This window comes from Haliaeetus albicilla, chromosome 9 (assembly GCF_947461875.1).
Source record: "Haliaeetus albicilla chromosome 9, bHalAlb1.1, whole genome shotgun sequence".
In the NCBI taxonomy this organism is placed as follows: Eukaryota; Metazoa; Chordata; class Aves; order Accipitriformes; family Accipitridae; genus Haliaeetus; species Haliaeetus albicilla.
This window is the reverse complement of record NC_091491.1, coordinates 29,136,192-29,154,506: the sequence shown is the minus strand read 5'-3', so window position 1 is coordinate 29,154,506 and position 18,315 is coordinate 29,136,192. Positions and strand designations below refer to the sequence as shown.

The 18,315-nt window shown below is 37.2% G+C and overlaps 1 protein-coding gene across 30 annotated transcripts in view; it reads left to right on the top strand.

Annotated features, from left to right (window-relative positions):
- The window catches only part of DLG1 (discs large MAGUK scaffold protein 1), a 173,983-nt gene that overhangs the window by 74,109 nt on the left and 81,559 nt on the right, over positions 1 to 18,315 (top strand). The gene's annotated exons all lie outside the window — the stretch shown is intronic.

Below are 18,315 nucleotides of genomic sequence, written 5' to 3'. Positions count from 1 at the left end.
GTATCAGTTTTATGGGGTTTTTTGGCTGCTAATAATTCATAAAGAGGATTAAGGAATGCCTTCCTTGCATACAGAATGTACACTTAATAGTGTAGTCTGTAAGAAAAAATGACATTTTTCAGCTTCACTGTCAATCTGCTCTAAATGATGTTTTTATTAATCATCACTGAAAGTCAGGTAAAAGGAGGCAAGCTAAATTTTAAGTGTGTGGATTTGGGGTGAGTTCTTAAGGTTTATATTGAGAGAAGTTTAAACTTACTGGCGTTAGCAAATGAGTATCTCTCTGGATAATACGATAAAGAAAGATCTATGGAACAATGCTGAGATGTCAGCATTATTTAAAAATGTGAGATTAGATTTGTTTTGCTTACTGTAAAGCCAAATTCAGCTTTAGTAAAAATGTCATTTAACCTGAAGTACTACAAAAACTTGTGTTAAAAAAAAAAAAAAAAGGAAAATTTGTTAACCTCATGCACTGTAGTATTAACATTATTTCTATCTGTTGGTAATTGTTTCAAAGGTGATAAACTGGCACTTCCTCTGAAGTCAGCTTATTGTTATCTGGTTTTTGCTTATAAATTTAGAGTAAACAATGAATAGGAGATCTTAGAGAGGAATTTTCACTTTCTTGTTGCAAATGTACATGAACGTCAAAGAGGGATGCTGTAGTTTCTGTAATGGGTCATTATACAACTCTGATGCATTAGGTGGACATAATAGCTTTTAAGTACTGGGTTTTTTTTAAAGTCAAAATATACAGTATTAACCTTTTGTATAAATATTATGGTTGCTCTTATTTGTTTAATGCTTGAACAAGCAATGTTGGAATGCATGAAACTTGGAGTTGGACTGACTAGTCAGGACTAGAAATTTGCTGATAAATAAAATAGTGAATAGCCTCTGCTTTGAGTGTGGGTTGGATCAGATAAAGATACTGAGATCCCTTCAAACTGAGCTGCGGTTCTGTGAATATCCCAGTGTTTGTTCTGTTTTTCTGCTATGAAAAAGATAGCTTACCTCTGTGAAAGCCTGCCAATTTTTTTCACGAGTCTGATAGTTCTTCTGTTAAAAAGAACTGCTTATACATGTTCATGGCCAGAAGGAGGGAAAAAACCCAAACATTTTGAAGCGGTTGTAAAAAAAAACTTAATGAGCATATCCAGAAGTAATGCACTGAAAACATAAGAGCTTGTTGAAGCCTCTTCCTCTGGAAAGATGCTGTACTATCCTCATACCTTATCCACCCATTGCAGCTGTTCTAGCCTCAGGGAGCAAAAAAGACATTTGGAGACTGCTCATTGTGGTTGCAATTTTGTTTTTCAGTTCCCTTTGGGTTTTGGTCTGTGATGTAGTATTCTGGAAATTCTTGACAACTGTTATTTGTTCATTTAAGATACATCCCCATCACTTGAATGTAATCACATTTGCAGAGTCCAAATAAATAACTAGATGTGATGTACTTCTCCTCTGACCTAGTCTGTTGAAATTCTGCTGATATAGTCTTATTGTTGTGACATCATGATTTTTAACACAAACAAAATCAAACTAATGGTTTTTAAAATGTTGGTCTCCTGCTTCCCGTGTGAATCTGCTACAATAGTACCCATTTTTAGCTGTGCCTTCATTTGCTTGGCTTTCTTGGATGGGGTGGGATGGCATGGAATGGTGATACTTCCCTCCATTACCAGTGAAAGGGAAACAACTCCTGGAGACTGGGCTGCATGCCCCTGTCCTTCTCCGGGGCTTACAACGGGTCACCTTCTCCCCAGCACGGTGGTAAGAGGACTTTAGCTAAAGAAGGAACTTTGGATTTTGGGGTAGGGTATTTTTTGAGGCAGAGGAGGTCTTGTACCTTAAAGAAGCAAGGAAGAAGTTGGTGATGGATATGGTAGTACCGCTTTTTGCTGTAGTTATTGCTAGGTTTATGCCCAAAAGAATGTGTGTGAGCACAAATGCATTGTGGCATGGAGGACTAGTCAGGAGTGAAAGGCTACTGTAAAAAGCCACAGCACCCTGAAGACTACCATCCATTTTCAAATATTGAAAGTGCCTTATTTACTAGTATTGCCCCTTTTTAATGTTATTAGAAGATTCAAATCACCCATCTCTCGCGGGAAAAAGGCATCAGTGGAAACAGATGGTGTGAACAGATACAAACAAAGACAGTAAAGTGGTCATTCTGACTCTGCTTGTGTCCTGCCCTAGCTGAGGTCTCCAGGGTGCTTTGTATGGAACTTGAGGTGGTTGTAGTGATTTGTAGATTTTGCATTACTTTAGTTAACAAGCAGTTCAGTGATCAGACATTGCAGTCTGTCCATAGAGCAGCAGTACTTCCCACTGAGTTAATACGATGTTTCATCTGCAGTGGTGAACTGCTGTAGAAGTAGCAGTGCCTTCCTGCCCCACTAACCACACCAGTCTCCTTTATGAGTCTGGGGAAGCCAATTTAACATGCTCAGGCATTTGAGGCCTTTGTTGTTTCTTCCTTCTGCATTCTCTGTGATGAGTTCGTTACTCAATTAGAAGAATTCAGGAATTTGATTAGAAGTTGGTCTTTCAATTTTTGTCAGCAAATTTATTAATTTCTTTAATAAAAGCCAAATCTGTGGCATAAAATGGAAGATAAGGATAAAAACAAACGAACAACAAATTGATGCTGTCACAAGGGTGAATAACTGAGCCATGAGCTTAGTAAATATGTGGTTATGCAAATGAAAAATACTGGGTAATTTGAAGAGCTGTCCTAACAAGAGATATATATATTGCATCAACAAAGATAACTGTATCCAGTGCAGTTCTTTTCCCCAAAGTCTTTCCAGAGCACCTATTCCTGACAGTGAATTCAGGTATCATATCTCAGAATGGATTTTAACTGTCAGTAGTATTTGGCCCATGTTGTGCTACAAATTCAGAAACTGTGACTCCTGAAACTCCCATGGCATTAAACTGGTTCTAACAGCAATGCATTTAGGCTATTCTTAGCGTGTAACATAGTATAATATGCTTCCAGCATTTGATACTGAAAAATTGTTTAGCTCTTTGAATATGCTGTGCTAATTTATACTTATATTTTTTTAGGACATGTTTTAGGAAATGAGGGAGAAAAAGGGGGGTGGGAGGCAGAAACCCACTCCTAACTCCACTTATCCGTTTCAAAAACTTAACTTTAAATTTCAGACCTTACTGGCTGCTTCTGTGAGTCGTTTGAGTGCAGTCATTTCTTGTCTTTGTATCTCTTCCTTTTAAGATCTTCATAAAAGTTTCACTGTATGCCATTATTCCTAGAATGTTGCTTTCAAATTAATTGAAATATTATGAACGTAGTTCTAGCATTTTTTAAATGCTATATGTAATCAGACAACAACATAGAGGTGTTGTAAGGTGCGTTTAAAAGATAATGATTAAAAAAACTCCAGGTCTCTACCCTAACCCCTTTTTTATTTTACTACTTACAGTTCAGGAGTTGCAAAAATTGATTTCTTACAGCAAGATTTACCATCCTTCCTATAATTTTTGTGTATTTAAGTATTTATGTATTTTTAGACATACAGATCATAACTCTAAGGCACATGCTTAAAATATGTGAGATGAGAAAAGATGCAATAGTTCTGATGTAGTATGTGGAGGTTTAATTAAGCAGAAGTTGAAAAGCAAAAGAAAAAAGGGGGGGCGGGGCAGAGGGACCTTAATGTAGGACATGGAATTAAACCTGGAACTTGCAGCAGGAAGATATTGAAACTAAAAGGTCAGACAACTTGATGGCAGTTTAACTATTAAATATCTTACGCATATCAGGGTGTGTCACAGTGGGTGATATGTTTTATGAACTATATTAAACTGTGGTGTGGATGTGTGACTGTTTTAGCATCCCCTCAAGTTTACAAGTGAAACTGGGACTTATGTTATGCAATGGCTGGCATAATTGAAGTTCTTTACTTGCAGGATTTGTTTTATTCAATACCTTTTTTTGGATTTAAAGAGGTGATACAGTAAAGAAGAAAGGAGTTACAGGACTAACTGTAGGGAAGTTTATATGAGTAGATAAAAGAACTGTTGTCATTGTTAGATTTTTAATGCAGGCTTTTCCTGGAGTTTAAAACTTAGAGCATACGTTGCCTGGAAATTGTTGCTGCTAATATTGTGATGAACACACGAGAAAGCAGCTTTAAATAGTATTTGCTTTGCGTGACTTGTAACTATCAGAAAGCACCTTCTGAAATTTAAACATGAGTTTCACTGTACTGTTTCCTTCTTCCTGATTTTGTGTAATATCACACACTTGTAACACTATGAATTTATTTTGCAAATTTTTAGTTCTGCCACTGGTTGCATTTTATGTAAGAGGACATTATAGCAGAGATAAAAATGGTATGAATTTATTCTGTATGAGGAATGCATTAATATGTGTTCTAATCAATAGACTAAGAAATAGGGAATCCTTGACAGTTTAAACTCAAGCGTTAAGGGACTGTCTCTGGAACTTTTTCACTTTGTAAACACTTTCTAACGGTGTACAGTGGAGAGGGAAACTTCTCAAGACTGTGAAGTTTGCTTGACAATTTAGAGAGATGCAGTTTTAAAAGCATATTAAAATCAATAAATCTCAAGGATATACATTATGAGTCATGTAATGTCATGTAGACTGTGTTTGCATCATGCTGGTTCCCTGCTGTAGTCAATCATCTCTCCTCTTACAAAGTCAACTGGTAGGCCTGTGGAGTAATGCGGGTGTGCTGCTTCCCTCCCAAACCCACAGGTGTGATGAATGTTGGCATGTGCAGTGTGTTACTTCAGTTAATCACTTGCAGCATGGTGGTGATGATAAGAACTGAACTGGTGCTACCTGCAGGCACTGCTTGCTGCCAGAGAGTTTTAGGTTCCACTTTCTTTCACCTGTTCCCTCACAGCTGTTGTTCTGTCTCACTCAGAGTTGATAACAGAATTTCTTCATATTTCTGTTCCATTGTATGTCAAGAAAATTACTTTTCCCAGAATGAGTCAGAAATCTGGTAAGCAAAGGAGAAGGGGACAAAGAATGTTTTGCTTTTGGAGTACTACTGCTACTGCAGGGGCTTTCTGCCTACATTGTGCCCAAGGCTCTGAACCTTCAGGCAAGGCAGACACTGGATCCCCTCTTAATCCATTGTCTTCAACTCCAGCTATTAACTCAGGTGGACTAACAGGGTCTTGCTGTAGGAAGCCAAGTGCATGGAAGCCTGTGAAAGAGGTAGGACTCTTTAGGTCTGTTATATAACTTTGCTAATTTATTTTATATTGTGATAGTTGTCCTCTCAGTTGAGGCTTGTATTGATTGACAAAGTGTTTTGAAAGTCAAATACAGGCCAGTCTGTCGTTCACCAGCTGTCAGCTTACTAAATAACTCTAGCATGGCTCCTGTGGTATAGTATTTCTGTTGTGCTGCCAAAGCCGCTGTATATGTTGCAGTTAATACAATTATTAAGTAAATGACTGTCTGACAGAACCACTGAATCTAAAGTGAACACCATCTTCTCCCTGTTCTATTTTGGTCTACAACATCAAGAGCACTCTCAATTATGATTAAGGATGTGCAGGATGTTTCTTATAGTTTGAAGAAGCTAATGCAACAGAAGTGTCTTAGATGATTTTAGAAAACATGACTTTGTCTTTTAGAATGATCTGCATCCATGTTTGAGAGCTGACATGATTCTCATGTGTTGTGCAACTTAAGAGACTTTTAGTTTATACCCAGCTCAGAGTCTTGGTAAACTCATGTCCGCAGCCTTTCTGGGATTTATAGTAACTGAAGGAGAGAAATTGTTGTCTTGTTAAACAAGATAAATTGAAATCTTTATGTGCACTCTAGCTATGCAGTCTCTTTTGAGAAGAACTTGGTTCTCTCTAGAACCTCTGTTGCAGCCAGTGCTTTCCCCTGTACTCCAAAATAGAGGAGGTACTAGAATTTGTCTTTATGAATAATAATTACTTAATAAAATTTGCGTGAAGCAGGTAGGCTCTTGAGCCCTTTCTTTTTTCTTTTTTTTTCTGAAAAGCATTTTCTATAGTTCAGTTTACTGTATGAATGTTTCTATGGTTCAGTTTTCTGTATCAACATTTGAATCATTTTATCTTCATCAGAATTCGAGTTCTCAGAAGTGGTCCTACCCTGTGTAAGCTACTCAGTGTTAAGTAAACTCCTAGTCCCTGATAGGTAGTTTGTATTTCTCTATTCCCTATCCTCATCTGAGTTTCATAGTGTGATTTTTATTGTCACATAATAACCAGTGATTCCTGTTTCATGTATATTATTCTTCTATCTCTTGAGAGACATCTTGTAAAAGATATCTTTGCAAGTCATGAATTCTTTTTGACTAAGCCTACCTGCTTGGCCTATGCACACAACTTTTGCCATTGCAGGGGCATGACAGCCTGAATGAAGAATGTGTCTTTCACTACTCTCCCTGGGAGTGAGTTCAAACTAATGTTTGACGTGCTACCGTTTGCTGAACTTTAAGCACAAGCTTATTGTGAAGAATTTCTAGTACAGTTCATTTTTTGTATTACTTTGGCAGATCCATGAAAGACAAAAAAGTTGGGAAAACATCCACCTCTTCATGTGATGCATCTCGTGCAATTGAAACGAAGCACCTCATCCTCGTTTATTAGTATAACCACATTATTCACACTTTGCTTATTGTGTAGTGGCTCTGTAACAGATGGGTCCCAGTAGATGCTTTCCTCCCTTGAGGTAACATACTTCCTTTAATGCTGTTTCTAATGCACCTTCCCAAATTTCGTTCAAGTGAAGATTGCATAGTGCTATATGTTGTTTCAGGAATGCTTAAAGGTTTCTCCAGTTAGTAGACAAGAGAAGTCCTTCTGATCAGTTGGGACTGTTCCTGCAACAGATGCTTTGCTAACCAAGTGCTGTAATAAAATTCTAGAAGGTATAAGTCTAAAAGGGCACCTTTTAGTAGTAGTTTGCAATGCTGGTCTTAGGGACATAGGCCACAACAACAGTATCAAATACATCAGTGGACTTCAAGAAGGACGTAACCACCCTGCTGGATGTCATGTTATGTTAAGCAAGCACTCTTAGTCCCTCCATTTTATTCCTCACAGAAGGGATAGGAGCATTCCTGTTTCACATCAAAGACTGATAACCTTGTGCCACCTGGCAAGGAAGTTCAAAAAACTGTAATACAGAGGCCAAATTCAGTACTGAGACCTGACTTCTTGTTAATACCACTACCACCTAGTGGGTCTTCCCTGAATCCCAAACGTACCTTTTGAGGACCTGCCTCTCCTGGTTTTGCCCAAAGTAGCATTAGCAACAGTCATTTCTATACCAGTCAAAATTAATTAGGTCAGTATTCTCCCTGAAAGTAGTCTGTCATGACCAAAAAAAAAAAAAATCTACTCTTTGATACACTCAGAAAGCTGCAGTATCTTTTAAACTATACCTTTTTTTACTTGGGATCATCACTGGCCACTTCAAGCGATCACCTCTTGGTACGAGCTTGAGTTTCTTCCAAGAACTGCTTGGACTCCAAGACAATAAGCCCAATAGTGCTTCCCGACTCTCTTGAGCCACGTATGTTCTCCATATCTCATTCATGTTTTACAAACGTTACCTATTGGAAGCTGTCGCTAGAGTAGATTCTAAAGTTGTTAAAGTTATGGTCTAATGTCCACTTGACCAATGTGGCTGATTCTTATCTTCTGGTGGGTGGAAGCCACCTGTTCCACACTGACATGCATTTAAGAAAAACTGTTACACATTTTTTCTTTGTGGAGGTGGGGTAGGAGGAGGCACTTGTTTCAGTGGACTGTGGTCATCTTTTCTTGCCTTTTTTTAAGGTCCTCTCGTGTATCATGACCATATGGTGGTTTTATCCACTAAAAAACTGTCAGGGATCCCAAAACTTGTACAGTTCTGTCACTTGCTTTTTGCAAGACTTAAGGCTTCCTTCCGTATACCAGGTTTTTGTGCGCACACACACGTACACACAAGGCTCAGTAGCAAAAAAGTACTCTGAAGGACTGCAGTCAATGTAGAGCAAGGATTGCCTTCTGTGTCTATCTTTTATAATTTTAAAAAAATCTTTGCCACCAACCAAAGCACTTCTGGACTTGTTTTCCAGTTTGATATTCCTCAGGGTGTCTCTGTGCTGTTTATTGCTATTCCATGTGACTTTGGTTGTCAGTATTGAATTGTGTCTTACTGGCTGTAACCCACTTCTCTAATATATCAGGCTTGCTCTACAGCTTGTTTCTGTTGTGCATTTGCTGCTCTTCCATATTTTTTTGTGTTTAGCTGCACATTAGGATGTAGTTGAGCTGACGTGTTCTCCAGACAGGTAACAGACATTTATGACTCATTTTGTCTCTCTTGTAAGTTGATCTTGGGTTTTATGAATTTTCAGTCTTTTGCTCCGTTAAACTGTTTCCAGTACATATTCTAGTCCCTTGCAACAGTCCGTCTTGTGAAATGATACATCTAAGCAATGATTTAAATAAAAGCAGATCACCTTATCCATATTTTTCATAGTAAAGAAGAAAGAGGACACAATGGTTTAAATTTTACCAGGACACTGGTAAAACAGAAATGCTTATTCACTTTTTTTTTCCATTTACTTGTAGTCAGCTTAAAAGTATTTTTTTTTTTTAAGTTACCATTGATTTTTAAACTGTGTGGAAATTAGTATTATTGTTATTGGAGACTAGTATCTGTGTAGTTGTGTCAGTCTGCTAATACGACTTCAGATATATATACCTCCAGGGATGCAGGTATAGTATAGGATTTTTTTTAAACCATGGAATCTTCAATGTCTTCCCACTGCTTTGTGTGGTTTTTACCAGAAACTGCTGTACTGTGGGGATGTTTTGGACGAGTCTCATAGCCTTTCCTCCTTTATTCTCTTTATCAGTGCTGCTTCACAGTTTGTATATTTGCTTATTTAAAATTGTTTCTCTAAGACCAATGGCTGTAGAAATTAGTTGAGCAACCTGTATTGTGTGCCTTCCAGGTAATAGTGTTTGGTTTTTATAACAGAGTAGGGAGCAGAGTAAAGATTGCTTGTGCAAAGCAAATTTAATTTAGTAAGTAAATTGTAGGGTTTTTTTTTCTTAGATAACTAACTATCTGACTACACAATGTGATGTAGCAGGTGAGAAGGGAGTCAGCTTTCCCTTTAGAGAAGGACAGAGAGGGAACTCTAGATTCTGTCTGTAGCATGTACAATCTCCAGTCTGAAATCCTGGCCAGAAAAGGGATCCTGATAAATGGGGAGTGTTCAGAAAAGGGATTATAACTGTAGATTGTGTTCAGGAAGACCTGCTTTAAAATGAGAAACTTAAGAACCTCTGCTTAGTTCATCCAAAGGAAAGTTAGGAGATGATTTGGTCATAGACTATAAATACATAGGGATAGATTTTGGAAGCTAGAAAGCTTGTTTATTTAGTAGAAAAAGGCATCTGTATTCCAAGTCAGGGAACTGAAGCTAGGCAAATTTAGATAGAAAACTTAATTTTAGAGAATGATATTAATATAATAAGCATTTTAAAAGCTTAGTGGGACATGATGTAATTGCCAAGTCAGGGTAATAAATTAGGATTTTCTATGTAAAAAGCATAATGACAAAGTTTGTACTTGAAAATGTCAAAATACATCACAGAATCTTTGCTTCAACATGTATTATAATGACTTTAAACTGCTACTTGGAAGCTGTAAAGTGCTGGAAAGCAGTTTATGTATTTAAAAACTCTTTTATTACATCCTTTTACTACTGCTTTTAATTTTTATTTTAACTCTATCATTTTTGTTACTCTTTTTAAAAGATGAACACCACAGGGGAAAATTCTGTGTACAGCTTATTAGAATTTGAGCACATTAAGCCTCATTACAGATGAGCACTTCAGTAGTTATATGCTAAATCAAGTGGTATGCAAATTGCCTGCAAAATACTGCTGATCAGGATGGTGTCTGTACTATATTCTCTGATCAGTGTGGAATGCCAAAGTAGATGCCTATCTCCAAGCAAAAAACCCAGCTAGGGCTGTCCCACCTTTGAGCTCAGAGTAGTTCCTATGACTCATTTTACTGTATTAAAAGGAATAAAATTCAGCTGCCAATAGAAGAGAATTTAAATTAATGTGTTGAGGCACAGGTGATCAATAGGATATGACATTTATTCAGGATTTTATAAGGAACTTGTGTCTAATGTGGCTGAACTGTCCGTTATGTTGTGTGTGACCTTTTTTGTTGAAACTGCCTGGGTATTCCTAGAATAAATTTTTTTTTTTAAAAATGGCGAATATGATTCCTGTTTTAAAAGGAGCTAAGCTGTACTCTCTGAGACTATAGCTGAGCAGGTCTGATTTTCTTATTGTACAAACTTTAAGAAGTTCTTTATTATTAAAAAAAAATTAACAGGTAGATGGATAAACAGATATTTTGAAGAAAAGTTAGCTTGTCTTTGTAAAGGGAAAATAAGGACTCATGGATCTTCCAGACTACTTTGAAAACAGGGAACATGTAGATAAAAATCTACATGGGAACATGTGGTTATCAGAAGGTTGTTATAATTACAGAAGTCTTTGAAAATAATGGTTCTTGGATCAAAGGCTGTTAAAAGTAATGGTGCCATGAGAAAAAGGGGAAGGATGTTGTGCAGATTTTTTCAACTGATTAAAATAGGTCCCTTCAACTGGGACTGGATTCCCAGAAGGTCGTATTTGTGAATGATTGGGGCGGTGGGGAGAATATGTGAGACAGAGGCATGTGATTGATTTTTATTTTTTTTAAATTATTTTTATATTCAGGTTAACTAAACTAGCTTCAGAGAATAGCAGACAAAAGTGAATGGGCACAAAAATAGCTGGTGACATTCATTGTACAGTGCTGAATGAGTAACAGAGGTATAAGGATAATCCTGCTTGTGTGCATATAGTGATAGGCTACAAATGAAGTATTTCTGTTCTAGAGACTTTGGAGTTGTAACTGATGGTTCTCTGAAAAGTCACCTTAATACTCTGCAGTAGTGAAAAGGGTAAATGAAATGTCAGGTACTACTAAAGAAGTAGAAGAGAATAACACAGAACATGACACCGAGTATATTTCTTGTGTATCTGTATTTTGAATTTTGTGCGGGGTTCTGTTTGCCTTGTCTTAGAAAGGATATAGCATAAGTAAAAAGGAAAAGCTTAGTAAAGCATTAGGAGGAAAAATCTAGTTATGTATAGGGACAGTTAATTTAAAAATAAACCAAAAAAACCCTGAGGGAGAATATGATGAAGACTTATAAAATAAAAAATAAAATTAAGGTTCTCATTTAGAAATTATTTAATAGTTCTCAAATTCTAAATCTGTCACAATTGTCCTGTAAAACTTATGCTAAAATTGTGAACTTCACTGCCACAAAATGCTGTGGAGATGAGAGGGTTCAAAAAGAGAATGATTTCAAAATGGAGGTAGATGGATTTGCAAAGGGCAGGTGACAGGTAGCTATTAAAAGCAGTGTTTCAGGAAGACCTTGACTGTCAGGTTCTGAGATGGTTTTCTGGGAAAATTACTGGGCATATATCTAACTTCTACTTGCCCATTTATCAGTTTCTGCTGTTAGTAACATTCTTGACTAGCTGGGCCTTTGCTCTCATCGAGTACGGCAGTTTTTACTGTTTGTGTGGAGTGCATTTTTTTAATGGAGAGGGAAATAAACTATCAGAATAATTTATCTGTGTCTGTAGTGCATTGTGTTAGTTGATGTTTCTGAATAAATTACACTAGGAAAAAACCCCTTGGATGAATCTCTGGAGGATGTTCTGAAGCTTGGCAATAATGTGAATTAAATGCAGGGAATTGAATCTCGGTTTCTTGCCGTTGTGTGTCACTCGACAATCATGATCATCTGACCTAGAAACATCCGAAAATGCCATCTGATAGATTCATCCCGAGTGATGAGTCAGTCATGAGATTATCAGAGTGGCAGGAATTAATCTTGAAATGTATCTGGGAAGGACTAGTGGTTAGAGTAATAGTTTCAGAGAATGTGATTAAGGAAACAAGTAACAGGTGATTCCCTACTGTTGGGCATGTCTAAATTAGAAATGTTCTCATGTCTTGCTATGCCTTCTTCTAAGTACAGTAGATACATTGGTGTGCATCTTATAGAATCATAGAATCGTTTTGTGTTCTAATGTGACTGGGAAATGGCAGGAGTTCTGGCAGGTTGCTTTTTGTCTGGTGTTAATTTATATACCATACACTATTACATTCATCGTATTTCTTGTAATGCAGGACTTGGAAAATTTATTTGACAGCTGCTAATTTGGGTTTGAGCCTCAATAACCAGCATGAAAGACACATTTTGTTTTCTGGTTCTTCAAATTCAAAGCAATTTAGTTATCTATTTATAGCATTACCACTTAATAATTTGTTTTTACATATCCATTAGTCCACTTTCTTCTTTCATAATTTTCAGTGTTAATTTTTCATTTGTTTCACCTGTTTCTTTACCGGCTCATTTTTACCTATGTTGCACTGCTCAAGTTTTATCGATTCTTGTCCTTCAACTTCAGCAACCATAATCAGAGGAAGTAGAATGTACTGTAAAATATAATTTCCTACATACGTTTTTGCTTGCTGGAAAAGAAAAATTACAAAAGAAAATATACTGGGATGTCTGTCAATCCAGTGCCCTCCTTCCAGCAGCAGCCAGAGCGGAGGGTTAGGGAGGAGTATAAACCCAGGATAAATAGGTATGATGCTTCCTCTGAGGGCTCTCAGAGCTTTCTGCCTGTTCCAGTGTAGGGATTCCAGGAGCTGGAGATGACCTGTGTGTTTTAATACCCTGAGTCCCTGAGTTTTCATGGACTTGGCCAGCCTTCTTGTAGTGGCAAGGATTCAACAGTGAAAGAACAGCTTCTGCTTGCTTGTAGCCTAATTGAGGGGAGGAGAGTCAGGGTTATGGGACCTGTTCTTGTGCATTTTGTTCAGAGATTTTTAAATGCAAAACACTGTTGGAAACAAAATTCAGGTTGTTTTTAAGGAAATACCCTTCCCTTGGACTGAAAAGTCAGATTCATCTTTTCTGTTCTGTTGTTAGCCCTGTTTGGTTTTAGTTCATTCTTCATAAAGGCAGATGGGGATTGGCCAGGGCTGTTGGAGCAGTCTGTGCAAGCAGCAGCTTGGGCACTGGCCTGAGAAGTGGAAACTTGAACCTCATACATCAAAGTCAGCCTGAAACCCGCAACTTCACCCATGGCCTGACCACTATTATGAAAGGCTAAAGGTACATTTAGCTCAGTATCTTGTTGTTCTGAAGAGGTAAGAATGAAGAAAGCAGTTTTTTGAGTAATTGTGGTAGGGAGGTAGATAAATGCAGCCTGAGACCTCACTTCTTTTTTTCCTTTAGTTTAGTATCCAAAGATTTTATTGATGTCTATTAGTTTCTCAATGCTTAATGTCTTGAATCATTAGAATTGGGTTGTGTAGTGTTGTTGGAATTAGATAGGGATTATATACAATGAAACTGCAAATTTTTCTTTAAGTAGTTTGTAGTCATGAGGGTCTGCTGAATCCAGTTTTGCTTTTCCTGAATCATAAATTCAGAAGACAGTACCCTTGTCTTAGCCCTTTCTACAGATTTTTTTTTTGTAATGAAGAATTTCAAATATTTGTATCCTAAAGTCTTCAAACATTTTATTGTAGATTAAGCATTTTAATTACCTGAACTAAATGGAAATCAGCCAAAATGATCATGTGAACTAGTATCTTGTCAAGGTTAGACCAAAAAAATGAATAGGATTAAAGTCATAACTCAAGAAGAGCTTACATTGTTTCATGTATTTTAAAGCATTCTGAGAAACTTAAGCTACTTCTTGTAGTATTTATTGTTACCCACTTTTTTCAGGTCAGTATAGCTAATATTTCTTTTATCCAGAGTAAATGAGGGAAGGATGTGCCACACAAAATGGGGCTGATAGACATTTTAGTGTGATACCAACACAAAATGCTGGCTTTATGTGATCCCGGGTCTTCCCTGGCACTGATACAGAATGGCAAGTCTTGCATGTTAGATCTGACTTCTGCAGAGCCACATGGTCATCACTGCAGTGTCTTTTTCCCAGACAAGGTTTACCGTCTGATCTCAGGGCTGAACCTCATCCTCTGGCTCCTGTGTCTTTGTCCTGAACAGGTGAGTCCTTGTGGAAACTGCAAGGAACTGTTTAAATGACTTCTCCGCTCAGTTTGGATGCACGAGGGCTTAGTTAGCTCCATTTTAGTTCCAGTTTTAGCTGACTTGGCCTAGTTCCAGTTCCTGAGACAGACAGGCTGGTTTTGTATGGAACCCAGAACGGCTCAGGTTCCCTGCTCTGCTTGAGAGGTTAAGCAGCTTCTGTGCTAGCTAGGTATGGGTGCATCATAGCTGTGTTTTGTCCAGCTTTGATCATAAGCTGATCAAATCTGGCTTGTGTTTCTATGGTGCACTTAACCTGAAATCCAGATAAAATGCCTATGGATAATTGAGGACCAAAAGTCAGTTTATCTGTAAGCCTTGTTTTTAAAAACACATCGGTTTTAGTGAACATTGTAAATTTAAAATCATACATAAATGTTTGCTTTTCCATTGCAAGGTTGCATAAGGCTGAATTCTTTCTGAAGTTATACTGAAAAATGCAAGAACCTTTAGAAATATTTAGCAAACAGCATTGTAAAAAAAAAAAAAATCAGTCTTTATTTGTCAAAGTTTGTTCAAGTAATGCTAGGCATTAAACCTGTTAAAACTTCTATAGTATTTTAATTTGCTGAAGATGATGAGTGTTTGACACTCCATCAAAGACGCCTATTTTGCTGAAATGTCGCAGGGCTCTTATGACTCATTCTAGAGCCTGTGTTGTATAACGGTACTTTATTTTGAGATTGTGTTATAACTGCGTGTTGTCATGGAAGCAAGTCTGAGGAGCTTCCAGTGTTTCCATGGTGTAAGAATGAATAAAATCAGATGAGGTACTTCAGCTAGTAATTGCATGGTAAAGATTTTAGCCTTAGCTCTGAGCAGTGAAAAGGCAAAGCATCTGGATAGCAATATAAAGCTATCAGAACTGTAGTGAAAGTAATAGTGTATGTTTGGGAAGAATTCAGCATGTGTAATGATAAAATGCTAATGCCACTTAGGTGTATGAAGCCTTTTGTAAATGAAGTAAGCATTGGTTTTAGTATAAAGCCGCTTTATCTGTAAATCAAATCGTTTATTTTCCAAAATTTTCTGACATTTACGTCCTGAAAAATGTAGTGGATTTTAATTAATGGGTAGTTATAGATGGCTTTTCTTGTGTGGTTTTCTGTTTGCTGTTCATTAATGTGAGGTAAATGACTTTCTACTCATGCTCAGAGTTTTAGGGCAAATTTGTTTATAAAGAGATTTTTTGACAGATAATAATAGGTTGCTCACAGAATAATACAATTGTCAATAAAATAATAACTACTTGTCTTAAAATGGAAAGCACTAGCTTAGATTCCCTGACTTTCTTCAGAACACTTCATTAATCCTTGTTTTAAGACTGTATCCTTAAGTACTTCGAGGGCACTGGGGTGCTATAAGTGAACCTGAATATTTCTTATCCTAAAGAAAAAACAGATCGTGCTTTAGATAAGATAAGGTTCACATGCATCACTAATATTTTATGAAAAATGTTTTTTATAGATTTACTCAAAAAAAAAAAAGCCCCAACAAAAAAACTTTTTGAGAAGAGTAGTGGGATAGTTTTGAGTTAACTGGCGCATTTCTAGTATTAAGAGAGATTGCTTCATAGTATTATAGATAGATAGATACAGGACATCTTTGCTATTTGAATGAATTATAAAGAACAAAATAAGCATGCTGTCTAGGATGGTTTAATTATTCCTTGACTAATTTAAGAATGACTGGAAATTACGTGTTCTGAGAGCTTCTAAGTGTCATATCTGTTAAAGCATGTAAACAGTACCCAATCTTCAATATTGTATTTTGATTTAGTAGTGTTCTCAGGAGTGAACAGTCTGTCACAGCTCAGTTTCCTACCACAGCATACCCTTTCTACTGTGAATTTCAAAAAGTATAATGTTGATACCCTAGAGCTATCATTATTTTTCTATAATAAAAGTCTTAGAACACATTTGCTCTTTGCCTGCTCTCTTTCTGATGCTGAAACCTGTTTGGGCTTCTTTGTGGACTCTTTAGCATTATAATGAAAGCTACTATTCTTAAAGCTGATGTTATTTAAATGCAGCTTTCTAGGCCTTGCTTTAAGTTGCAGATTAAATGCATTAAATTCATGCTCAATAGCACTTATGAACCTAAATGAGGAGCCTTGTAATTCTGTTTTGAGCTTAGAGTGTTGGGTTGCTTGGTGAATACCTGCTGCATAGGGTTCAGTGCTAGACATTTGTTTAGTATCTGAAAAACAAAAGTCACAAATTACCTTTATTAAAACCAATATTAACCTTGTGTACAGTTTGTATATTATAGATTTAGAATATGACTGAGATTCAACCATTTAAGCAGTCCCTGAGAGAGATGGCAGGACAAATTAGTTTGAGTAAAGTAAATCTTTCTGAATACCAGACATAAGAAGTGGACAGTTGTGGTGTCCTTTGTATGAAACATTGTCTGTGATGTTAAGTCAAGTCTATAAGGGTCTATTTTTAGATCTTGACAGAGAGAGGATAGCTTGGCTGCTGAAACTGTTGTTCTATTGAGACTATTGTTCGTATTTGCATGACATTCTTAGCACCTCAAAGTTTTATTCACCAAACAACCACTGGATACTGTGTGAGAGTGCTGGTGATAGTTTTGTAGTTTCAGGTTCCCCATTTCTCCTTTGGGGGGTGTCCATTTATCTCATAGGTAAAGCTCTAATTTTGCTACAGAGTAGAACTTAATCTCACAAGCAAGCTGCTGGACCGTCTGTCTTACTGTGTATTATGGTTTATGGTTATAGCTTTTTTTTTTTAATTTTCTGCACTAAAAAATTGCTTACTAGGCCTCATCAAGTAAGTCTGCCTGTCACTGTCTTTGCTGCTTTACTTCTGCTTGGGTAATCATGGTGGAAATTGTTCCTCACTGGGTTGTTTTTGTAGGTGAAGATTGCAGTAAAGAATTGACAGTAGATAAATTGCTTATTTGTCTTTAAATCAGTTCAGGTCATCGTCACTATGTGTGATTTTACTGATATTCTGCTGTCACTGTTTTTCCCCTTCAAAGCTATTTATTTATGTTTTAAGTTGAGTTTTAAGTTCATTTGAGTTCACTGTAAAATGCTGTGGGGTTTGAGGAGGAAACTAGGTTAGAGAATCAATTTGTTGACTGAGTTTAAAAAAAAAAAACCACCAACCACAACCAACCACATAACCCCTACAGTTTAGACATATCTAGCATGCTGGCTGTGTGTCTTTAAAATAGAGTGCTCACATAGATACAATTTTCAAGAGCCATGGTTTACTCTGAAAAAAGTGAGATCTAAAGTAAAGTCACAGGTATTCAGACTAGTCCTTTTAATTTACAAGGGCTGGGTGGGTAAACCTTTTCCTTTAGGATCCAGAAAAACTTTCATGTCTTTGTTGCAGTACTTAGGTGAACTGATGTTACAACTCCAACATGGCCTGCCTGTCCTAAAAATCTTTTAGTAAAGCCATTACTACTAACCTACCCATCTTCATGTAGACATACCCCGACAGGCTTCAGGCTCAGCTTCTTCGTTCCTGTGCTTTCTGTCCAAGCTCTCCTTGGAGAGCCCTGGATAGTGTCCAGGTGAAGATCTAGGTATTTTTATTCCTTTGTCCTTGGGAAACTGTGGAAATTGGCCTTTGCTCCATCATGGCAGGGAACAGGGAGAGGCCTTGAAGTGGTAGGATGGTCAGTAACCCAAGTTTCTGAAGCCAAAAGTTCTTCATCCTTATATCAGTGCAGAATGATAGGCAGACTTAATTGTAACCACCCATGGGTTGTGAGGCCATCATAATTAAGCTTATCATTTACCCTAGCCAGTCTCTCTTATGGTTTTGTTGATGGTAAATCAATTTACTGTTGAAAAACAGTATGGAGTATGCTGACTTGGATAGGAGAATGTGAACAAAGCCTCCACCCCCATGAAGTACACAGGAAATAAATTTGTGACACCATTTGTAAGCACGAGGGCTTAGAAAGTTGAAAAAGTGCGTGTATTTTAAATAATTTGGGATTTAGCCACTGTGTATGAAATAGTCTGCTATGGTGTCCGTATCAAAACTGCAGAGCTACTGTAATAACAACGCTGAGCAAGGTGGACGGGTGAGTTTGAGTTCACTGGGTGGGA